We start from the raw sequence: 11,298 nt of genomic DNA, 5'->3' as shown, positions 1-11,298 counted from the left end.
CAAATAACTTAATATGGACTTCACTTCTTATTAGTTGTATAATGTCCCTTCTGGTGTGTTAAATGCAATAAAAATTTGAGCATATATACTAATATGTAGCTCCTACCCAGCATATGATGAACAAAATATGTATTAACAAGAGACATCAATCCATTTCTGAGGTTATGCACGTAGTTTACTGCTGAAATGCGGTAAAACTTTAAAATTTGTAATTTCTGGTCAGAGTTTATGAGAAACATGAATATGAGCAAAATAGGTAAATTTAGTGTTTTTTTAACAAGGTAGGTATGGCACAGACTTCAAACTATAACACAGATTTCAAGCAAACAAGGGTAATTACATTGATTTAAGCAGTTCTTTCCCATTTATTCATATATTTTTTTGTCTTAATTCAGACCTAGCTTAATTCACCCCTCCCTCCCTCCCTCCCTCCCTCCTTTCCTCCCTCTCTCCCTTCCTTCCTTCCTTCCTTCCTTCCTGCCTTCCTTCCTTCCTTCCATCCTTCCTTCCCTTTCTTCTGTTCTGCCTTTCTTTCTCCTATCTCTTTAAACTGCAGTCCTGAGTAAAATGGATGGTTTCAGATTAACCTAATTAATTACAACTAAATAGCCACTTATGTCATTAACCCAGGATACTTCCCTGGGCTACTCAGATCGAAATATAGGTTTCATATTTTCAATGGAACAATGTTTGTTAGAAAATATATTTCATATTATAATCTTTATAATGAGAAAAATGCTAATTAAAACCAAAACCATTAGTCACCTGTAAGATTTGAAATATATGAAAAGTTTGATAACACTCTGTTGGTGAGGCTAAGGAGGAAAAAGCAGTCTAATATTTTGTTTTTCAAAATGTAAAATGGGACAACATCCATGGAGAAGATTTTATCAATATCTAACAAAATCATAGCTGTATTTGGCCTTTGATCTATCAATCCCTCTTCCAGGAATCTGTTCCAAAGATCCAAAAGTACACTGACATTAGTTTGAAATGACATGTATCAAATGTTCTTCAATGTAACATTATTGGTACTAGTAACAAAATTCAAATCACCCTCAAAATCCAAAATTCTAACACCAAAATCCAACAGTTATATAAACTGCAATATATCTACACAGTGGATTACTATGTACTTGCGCAAAGCAGTTGGGAAGATCTCTACAAAATGGATTAAATGGATTATATATTGTATATTTTGGAGTATAAATTGTTAAGTGATAAAAGGAAGTTGCAGAAAACTGTGTATGTAGTATGTCACCTTTTGTGTAAGATACCCTCCCTTCCTTCCTTCCTTCTTTCCATCCTTCCTTCCACCCCTTTCTCCCTCTTTCATCTCTGTTTCTTTTCTTTATTATTTCACAGTTTGTGCTTTTTTTTTATATTTGCAAAAATAAATAAGGGAAGGAGAGAAGAAAAACTCATAAAAATTGTTCCCTATAAGGTAACTGTCTCTCCATTCTTAAAAGTGAGACGTTGAAATCGTCTACTATTATTGCACTTCTGTCTATTTTTCTAGTCAATTCTGTCAGTGTTTGTTTTATATATTTAGGTGCTCTGATGTTGCATGAATATATATTTGTAATTGTTATATCTTCCTGGTGATTTGACCTTTTATCATTATATAATGTCCTACTTTGTTTTTGTGATAGTTTTTTGTTCAAATTGACAATAAATTTTAAGCATAATTAACTGTCATTAGCACAAATTCATGAACTGTACCTTCGCTTTTCTCATTTTTTGAAACCTTATATTTATAATCATAGTTATTTATATTTGATAAATAAAATTATTTATAAAGAATTCAAGTTATAAGTAAATGGAAATGTATCATTCAATTTTTGTTTTCTTGCTAGTGGAGGACATTAAGCAAAACTAAGATTTTTAATTCATAAATATGGTAATAAAATTGAACATGTATTTAAAGTATTGAAATAGTATAACTGAAGAATAAAAGAAACATTATAATAAATGCTTTATTATCATTAATGTTAAATTCTTTTGATTACTGATTTTAATTGAAGATTTTAAAAATACACTATAAAAAATAAAAATACATTATAAATATATTTGCATTATAAATCTATATTTAAAACTTGTAAATGTTGATAGAACTAATTGTCCTGTTGAATAATGGAACAGAGTTCCTCATCTAATTATTTAATTTTTATGATCCTTGTGAAATAACAGTTAACTATTTGAAACGTGCTATTCATTTTTGTATGTGTTTTACAGAAAGAAATTGTATTCTGTCATAGCTTACATTTCTAAATTCAAAAAGGCAAATATTTCAAGACCTTTATTATCTTGATCATTTTGACACATTTAAAAATCATCCAATTTTAACAAAGATGTCCTTACCAGGAAATGGTAAGTTCTACTGACAAGTTAAAACAAATGATCAATTATTATTTTTAATTATATTTGTTGCTGGGAAAAAGAAATTGTAGAAAACTAGTCAGAGAAGAAGGATTATATCCTTTAATTTGTAATAAATTGATTTGTAAAGACGGGTGATGTGATGCCTAGCTGTGAAAATAAGTAACATGACAAGTAAATATTAAAGCCATGGAAGTGATCTAAAAATACCTGGATAATTATTGCAGATTATATAAATGTGGGTTTCTGGGGTAGGATTGGAGGTACCAGCCACTTTCCACTGGAAACAAAGCTTCAGTGACTTATATTCTATTGCCAGAAGAACTGGGGAATTTAAACATAGAAATAGAGTAATTGGATGATTTATTTCATAAGCATACATTTTTAAATGTTGCTGATGACTTTTCTTGAAAGTAAAGCCAGAAGGATTTTAAGATTCTTAACTGTAAATATTAGAAATGATTATTATAATACTTTCCATGATAAAATTATTTGAAACTTACTCTTGTATATTCCCAATGAAAGGTGATTCTTATTTTTTATTGTGGCTAATTTAATGAAATAATATTTTATACAAAACACAATTTTCCTAACTTGGAAATTATAATTAAGAACACATTTGAGTTTTGAGTGTTGTCATTTAGACTGTGGGCATTATCAGAGCACAATAATCCACTTGGTGAAAATTTAGTCTAGTTGAAGGCCAATTATTTTACTTCCTTGTAATTCACATGATATGTCCTTGCAAATAGAAGCAGCCGCTAGCCAAGTAACTAGGGAGAAACGAAGAGCCTTGGGTGGGTGATATTTCAAATTCAACAGTATAAAGCAAAGAAAAATAACACATTTTAACACATAAAAAATGCTAGAAAAAATGTTTACATGCATGATTCTAGTTTGGTAATTGCGTCTATTCTAAATTTTTTCATATCAATTCAACAATAAGCACCTTCGTATCATATAAATCACTATCACTTATAAGTAAGTAGGTTGTAGTTTTAAAGTATTTGGTTTTATCAAGTAATATATGCTCATTAAAAAAAATCACATGTTAAAGAATGTTTTATATTAAATATCAACAGAGTCAGATCACTTCTTCACTTCTAAGTCTACTCTCCAGACAAGTTCTTCACAATTGTTTATATTTTGGTTATTTCCCTTCTCAAACAATATATATTTTCTGAATTTATTAATATCAGATAACATTTATTATTCCCCCAATATCAAATATAAATATTTAACTCACTCAGGTCCTCTTCTCCAACTGTTTTAGTCAATTATGTTATTGTTTTGGTTTTTCTGTCAATTATCTTTAGTATAAACAATGTAATTAAACTCAATCATTTTTCTATAGTCCTTTAATTCAGTTTTCATACTTTATATGACAATTTTAATGCCCTTGTTTCTCTACCCAATATTCTTCACAATCTGCTTTGTGTAAGTTACGTTTTTATCATAGCTCTTGGATTTTCATTCCATCCTTAAACATAGCATCTTCTTTCCGTGGCCTGAAGATTGACTCAAAATTGAAAGTAAATAAACAATATTTTCATCATTATGGTTGCAATTGAGCAATAAAATACCAATTATCTTCCCATCTTTAGGAGTTCAAATCCAAATGCCCCTTGAGGGAGAATGTTAGGCTGAAAGGATTTCCTCAGTTGGTAAAAAATCATTTAAAATTATATTTGGAAAATAATTTCCATCCTCAGTTTCTGTCATTTTTGGAGGTTATATTGGCCATTTAAAAATTGCATGTACTGCTTTTATTCTCAACATTTTTCAGTTCTAAATCATGCTTATCATTATGTTCTACTACCTTTATTTCTAAAAAGTACCTGTAATGATCTCCACTGGAATTTTATTACCTTCTCTGTTGGGTTTTCTCTTTGTTTTTCTTTTATCATAACTTTCTTTTGCTTAATTTACATATTAGTTTCTTTTCTTCCCTTAAGCTCATAATGAAAGATCTTCATAAACTCTGAAGTTAGCAAATAACATTCTGAGTCCTAAGCACTATAGTTTTGATTTTATAGCTTAGGAATTTCTTTAATCTCCTAAAAATGAAATATTTACATATATATAGACAGTATGTGTTCCCCCAGCTGATTGGTAAATAGGACTCTCTTCTATTTAGGTCTGAACTCAAGTGGGGTATTATAGGATGAGAGGCTACACACAGTAATCTCTTTTTTTCACCTGATCATAGCAGTCTGCCTTGCTGTTGATGGCACAAGCACCAAACTGACAAAGGCTTTACTATGAATCAACATTCAGACTATTGATCTTATTTAGGATTTAAATGTTTTATTTAAATTTTTTAAAAAGTTTCATTTTGAAGTAATTGTAGATTCATTAGCAGTAATAAGAAATAATGCAGAGGGGTCTCATGTACTCATTTCCCAGTTTCTCTCAATGGTGACATCTTAGATTATAGTACAATATCACAACCAGAATACTAATTTTTATGTAAGATGTGTGACAAGTCAAGGCCCAGTTTTTTTTAACCTATCAGATTACTCTAGTACCATTGGTTTAAAAGGCTATCTTTTCTCCATTGAATTGTTCCTTTCACTTTTGTCAAAACTCATTTGGGCATATTTGTGAGTTTATTTCTGAATTTTCTGTTCTCTTCTATTGGCCTATGTGTCTATTCCTCCACTCACACCACACAGTCTTGATTACTAAATATAGTATAAGGATGAATTGGGAGATTGGGATTGACATATATACACTATTGATACTACATATAAAATGGATAACTAATGAGAACCTACTGTATAGCACAGGGAACTCTACTCAGTGCTCTGTGGTGACCTAAATGGGAAGGAAATCCAAAAAAGAGAGGATATATGTATACGTATAGCTGATTCACTTTGCTGTACAGTAGAAACTAACAAAATATTGTAAAGTGACTATACTCCAAAATAAATAAATAAAGCAGTAATAAAAAAAAGATAAAGATAAAAAATAAGGCTTAAAATTGGGTAGACTGGCTTCTTCTACTATATTCTTCATTTTCCAAATTCTTTTTGTTCTTCTAGTTCCTTTGTTCTTTTCCATATATATTTTTAAATAATCTGGTCTATACAAAAATTCTTGCTGATGTTTTGATGAGAATAGTTTTAAAGTTATATATCAATTTTGGCATAATTGAAATCCTTACTGTTATGAGCTAAATTGACTCTCCCCAAAATTTATGTGTAGAAGTCTTAACCCCCCAGACTTAACAATATGATAATGTGACTATATTTGGGATATGGTCTTTAAAGAGGTATTTAAATTAAAATGAGGTAATTAAGATGGGCTCTAATCCAACCTGATTTGCAATTAGGACAGACACACATAGAGGAAGACTCTGAAGGTACAGAGAAGAGATGGCCATTTAGGAGAAAAGAAGAGAAGCCTTAGGCAAAATAAAACCCTGCTGACATCTTGATCATGGACTTTAATAAGCCTCCAGGATTGTGAGAAAATATATTTATTTTATTTATGCTACCCAGCCTTTGATATTTTGTTATGATGGCCCTTGCAAAACTAACAGTTACCAAGCTGAAGCTTCCAATCTATAAACACTGAATGTCTTCCATTTATTTAGAACCTCTTTGATTTTTTTCATGAGCATTTTATAGTTTTTGATGACAAGTCTTGTAAATATTTGATTATTTGGATATATTTCTATATTTCATTTTTGAGTGATTATAAAAATCTCACTGCCCATAGTTAATTCCTAGCAAATAGGTTTACAATTAATATTTTATGTTTGTTTTATATCCTGTATCCTTGCTTAACTTATTAATTCTAAAAGGGTATTTTTTGAGTATATGTGTATTCCTAGACTTCAGTTTGTATATAATCATATCATCTGCGAATAGAGACAATTTTATTTCTTTCTTACCTACATATCTGTCTTTTAATTGTTTTTCTTGCCTTACTGAACTTGCTAGAACACCTCATACTATGTGAAATGAGTGCGGTGAGAGTGAATATCCTTGCCTTGTTCCTGATCTTGAGGAGGGAAATAATTCAGTCTTTCATCATTAAGTATAAGTTAACTTTGGGATTTTTGGTTTTGGTTTTCTTTTTGTTTTTGATTTCCATAGGTGCTGTTTATCAAGTGGAAGAAGTTATTCTCTATTCCTATTTTTCTGAGAGCTTTTTGTTCGTTTGTTGTTTTTACAACATGAATGGTTGTGAAATTTGTCAAACCCTTTTTCTGCATTGAATTATATGACCATGCAATTTTTTTTTCTTTAGGATTGGGTAAATTACATTGATAATTCTTGAATATTGAACAGGCTTTACATGCTGAGAATGAATATCAATTGGTAATGGTGTATAATTATTTTTATATATTGCTAATTCTATTATTAATATTTTGCTAAGGATTTCTACATTTATTTTATGATGGAAATTGGTGTGTAGTTTTCTTTTTGTGTATTGTGTTTTTCTTGTTTTGGTATTACTATAATAATACCGTCATAGCAATAGAAATAAAAATCCAGTATTTTACTTCAAAAACTGTGATCCTCATGAACAAGATCTGTGATTTCTGTCATTAAAGATGTGGGGATAGAGAACTAACAAGCCATTATTTTTAAGTTTAACACTTGTAATTTATTGTCTGGAATCATATGATCATTTATCATATGTGATTGCCAATAGGTGAATTTTACAACTACAGTAAGGGGTGGTGGGGAAGTACAAAGAGATTCTTCGAATACCAGACACAAAACTGAATTTCTGTGTAATTTAGAACAAATTGATTTAACCTAATGGAATTGAAATCTCTATGCTGTAAAATGGGAATTATGATGCCAACTATTAACAGTATTGGGGAAATCAAATGAAATAATATAAGTAACATCTTGTAAGAACATAGATTTTTTAATAAGCTCGGTGAGAAATTAACTGTATCTCTATTCTCTATCTATCATCTATAGAAATAGAAAAAAATAGAAAGATCGGTGTGGGCTGGGGATAAACAGGATTTCCACTTCCAACATCCATCATGTCCTTAAAAGAGAATGTAGACTAGGCTTTGGTGGGTTTGACAGGAAAGTCAGAATCCAAGTTGCTCATAAATATTTCACAGGAAGGACATAGATGCTGCTTAAAGTTCTTTCTGAATGGTGTTAGGTGACTTGATTCTGAAAAAGCTTTGAGCTTAGAAAAAATGAGCTTTGCGTATTGACAAGAGTCCTCACATGGGAACAGAGTCAAAATTAACAGACTCTGCAACCCAAAGGAGGCTGGCTGAATATTCCCGCTACCTTTGCTCTGATCATGTGACCATCTCACGCTTCTGTCACTTTCATTAAATAAAAATTAATCTTAACATATTTGGGCAGGAGTGGGGGTGGGTTGGCATGGGCGTCTACTCTGTCAATTTAAAAAATATCCTTTAGTTCTCATCACCTAATCAGTTGATTTCAGCTCCATTTTCTCCCTTTTGTTTCTTTATCACTGCCTAACCTTGTCCCCTAGGAGTTTCAGACCTTGTTATTCATAAATGGCATAACTTCGTGCACCCTTTTCCTTTTTACTCAAAAGTTTTCTTTAAAATCAAAGGATTACCTGGCTGATTATAAAATTCTTGCATCACATATTCTTCCTCTTAGTATATTTTAGATACTGATCAAACTGTCTCCTTGCATGAATATTACTGTGAAGATGTCGAATCCATCTTGATATTTCACACTAGTAGGGGGCGTGATTTTTTCCCCTCCTACTCCTAGGATTCTTTCTTTGTACCTGAATTTTAACATCCTTACCAGAATATGCTTTGATTTGGAATGGTAGGTATGAATGTTAGGTTTCATTATTTCTTGGAAATCTATGAGCCCCTTCAGTCTACACATTCAACTTGTTTTTATTTCAGAAAAATGTTGAAAAAATTATACTTTAGACTCTTTCTATATTTTCATTTGCTTAGTTCTTCTTAAAAATATCAATAATGCATGTTAGATATACCTTTTTAAAGTCTAGCGTTCCTTCTGTGATCATGTTTACATTCCCCTTTCTCTCTCCCTGCTCCACCTCCCTCCCTCCCGCTCTTTCTTTCTCTCGGAGTCACCCTCATAACTACTTATAAACATCTAACTTTTTCCACCTATAACGGGCATTATTCTCTACACTGGCTTTTCATTTTTTGTCATATTGTGACATTTTGCAACTCAATTCTATATTCTTTGGACATCCTATAAAGTCTCTTTGGAATACTTTTTTCTCATTGTTCAAATTTCACTTATTACTTATAAAGATGGTATTATCTATACATTCTGTGAGAATAATGAGAAGCATTTCTTTCATTCCTTTGTTTTACTGTAACCATCTTTTTATCAGAAATGACCGTTTACTGATTTAAAGAAAAATGTTTTGTGCATAGAGCACATATCATTTCCTTTCTAAGTATGATCCACCTTTGAATTATTTTTGCTGCTTGCCAGAGATGTTGACAACTATGGTAACTGGGACTATCTGGGGCGTGGATTCAGAGGTGTTGACTCCAAACTTTTCCTCAACAAATTGCTTGGGTGACAGAAAAATCTTCTTTGGTATTCAGCGTACATTTGGCAGATGTGAAAACCATTCAGTATTTAAGGATGGGGAAATTTATAGCTGATCACGGGTGACTAGAGTGATGGAATGGCTAAAGGTGTTAAGGGAAGAGGAGGGTTGTTCTTCATAGATCAAGAAACTGTCACTGCCTTAGGCTACAGCTCATGTGACCATTTTCGCCCCAGAGCTGCTGACAGTATGAGGGGTAAGCTCTCTGTCTGTGTCTGCTACTGTTAGAAATGTATTTTGCTATTAAGCAAAAACTCTACCATTGCTGCTAAATTACTCTCAAAGTTGCTGACATTCACTGCTGCCTAAAATCACCTTTAAAAAAACGGCTTTATAAAATATAGGTTAAATATTATAAAATTCACCCATTTCACGAGCATTTAATTCAATAAATTTTTGTATATTGTAGAGCTGGTCTGCCTTTCTTTGCCTCCACCCCTGCATGCTCTTCTCCTAGAATGGAGGTTCCATGCCAAGAAGACCATGAGCAAGATGCCTTCTTTTGTCATTATGGTCCTGCTACTGTCACAGCCCCTAGGTGCTGAAAGAAACTGAAATAGCAAAGTAATATTCTGTTTCTTCTTTCTTCCTTCTAAATTCCATCTAGTGCCTCCAATTGGCAGAAACCAGAAAGCTAGGTTGTCTGAAATATGTGGCTTGCATGTTTATCCCTCAAAAGTACAGAAGAAAGTGCAGAAAGGAAAGTGTAATATTGAGAGCCCATCATGTTGAAAGCTAGAGTATCCAGAGCACCCCTCAACTTATAAAATCATGGATTGCCTCCTCTATTCCTGTCTTAGCCCATTCAGGCTGCTATAACAAATTACCGTAGACTGGGTGACTTATAAACAACAGAAACTTATTTCTCACACTTCTGGAGGCTGGGAAATTCAAGATCAGGTGCCAGCAGGTTTGGTGTCATTCATTCATGAGGGATCTGCCCTTATGACCTGATCACCAACCAAAGGCCCCACCTTCAAATGACATCCCACTGTAAATTAAGTTTTAACATATGAATGGGGGCACTAACATTTAGTCTATGGCAATGCTTTTCCTTCTCTCCTCTATTCAGCTCTCAGTGAAGTAACTTTCAGGCTAGGAAAGAAAGTGTACAGATGGTTTTATTTATTTGTTTTTTATTTGCCAGGTATCTGCTTTTCTGTCGCAAATATCTGCGTCCCAACAGGATATATTCCACAGTACCCAGAGCCTTCCTATAACTCTTGATGTCTTAACTGTCATTTTGTAGAGATTATGCAGAATAAGATACTTAATTTTTTTTTTTGGAAATGTACAAATATCTTGGAGACTGAGGAAGTTTGTGAAAATAAATATCATGCACTCTTGTTTAGGTTAATATTTCACATTTTTTCGCTAGTATAATTCTATTTGTATATTGAAGGGTTTTTTTTCTATTATATTAAATCTTGAATTTTCTACTATTCTTTTGTTCTTTTAGGCATTTGACAGGGGTCGAAAAGATGAGATTGAAATAAAATGCTTTTATTCCACTGATTTTTAACAGAAAATTTGCATTCTCTACTTCCAGCCTGTCTGAAACCAGTTTCTAATTGTCTCTCAGGAGAAACAATACTGTTCTTTCACCCAGTACTTTTTGTTTGTTGTTGTTGTTCCAAAGTTAATATCATGGGTCTGTCACATAAACAAAATTATAAATTGCAAGTCATTAAGGTATGGTGAATGCCCATCTGTGTAAGAACATGTCAAAGAAATGTTTACCCAGTTGGAATATCACTGGCCAATCTACTATCTACTACTGTATATAGTATGTGTATTAATATCCTAGCGCTGCTATAGCAAAATACTACAAGTATATGACTTAAAGCAACAGAAATTTATTTTCTCACAGTTCTGGTGGCTAGAAGTCTGGAATTGATGTGTCAGCAGTGCCAGGCTCCCTCTGGAGACTCTTGGGAAGAATCCTTCATTGCATCTCCCTAACTTCTGATGATCATTGGCAAATACTTGGCATGCCTTGACTCGAAGTTTCATCCCTCCAACCTCTGTCTCCACCATCATATGGCCCTTTACCCTGCGTGTCTACCTCTCTGTGTCTCTTTCTCCTTATAAGGACACTAGTCATTGGACTTAGGGCCCACCTCAGTCCAATATGACCTTACCTTAAGTTGGTTAAATCGCAGAGACCCCGTTTCCAAATAAGGTCACATTCACAGGTGCCTGGGTTCAGGACTTCAATATATCTTTTGGGGGGACACAGTTCAGCTCACAACAGTACTAGATATTATTAGTAGCATGGAGCTGGAAGATCTGGTAGATTTTTAGACCAATGGCAGCCAACATATAGTATATTGATATTTATATCAAACT

General features: G+C 32.7%; 1 protein-coding gene and 1 pseudogene across 1 annotated transcript in view; one reads left to right on the top strand and one right to left on the bottom strand.

The window, feature by feature from the left end:
* The window catches only part of LOC149743885 (T-box transcription factor T pseudogene), a 70,665-nt pseudogene that overhangs the window by 12,051 nt on the left and 47,316 nt on the right, over positions 1-11,298 (bottom strand).
* LOC149743886 (uncharacterized) overlaps positions 1-11,298 on the top strand; it is a 151,347-nt gene that overhangs the window by 130,064 nt on the left and 9,985 nt on the right. The window lies entirely within an intron of this gene.

Source organism: Delphinapterus leucas, unplaced genomic scaffold (assembly GCF_059928025.1).
Source record: "Delphinapterus leucas isolate spDelLeu-1000000601 "Yukka" unplaced genomic scaffold, BTC_Dleu_Yukka2 spDelLeu_asBTCV2_sq61, whole genome shotgun sequence".
Classification (NCBI taxonomy): Eukaryota; Metazoa; Chordata; class Mammalia; order Artiodactyla; family Monodontidae; genus Delphinapterus; species Delphinapterus leucas.
This window is presented reverse-complemented; position numbering and strand designations above follow the sequence as displayed.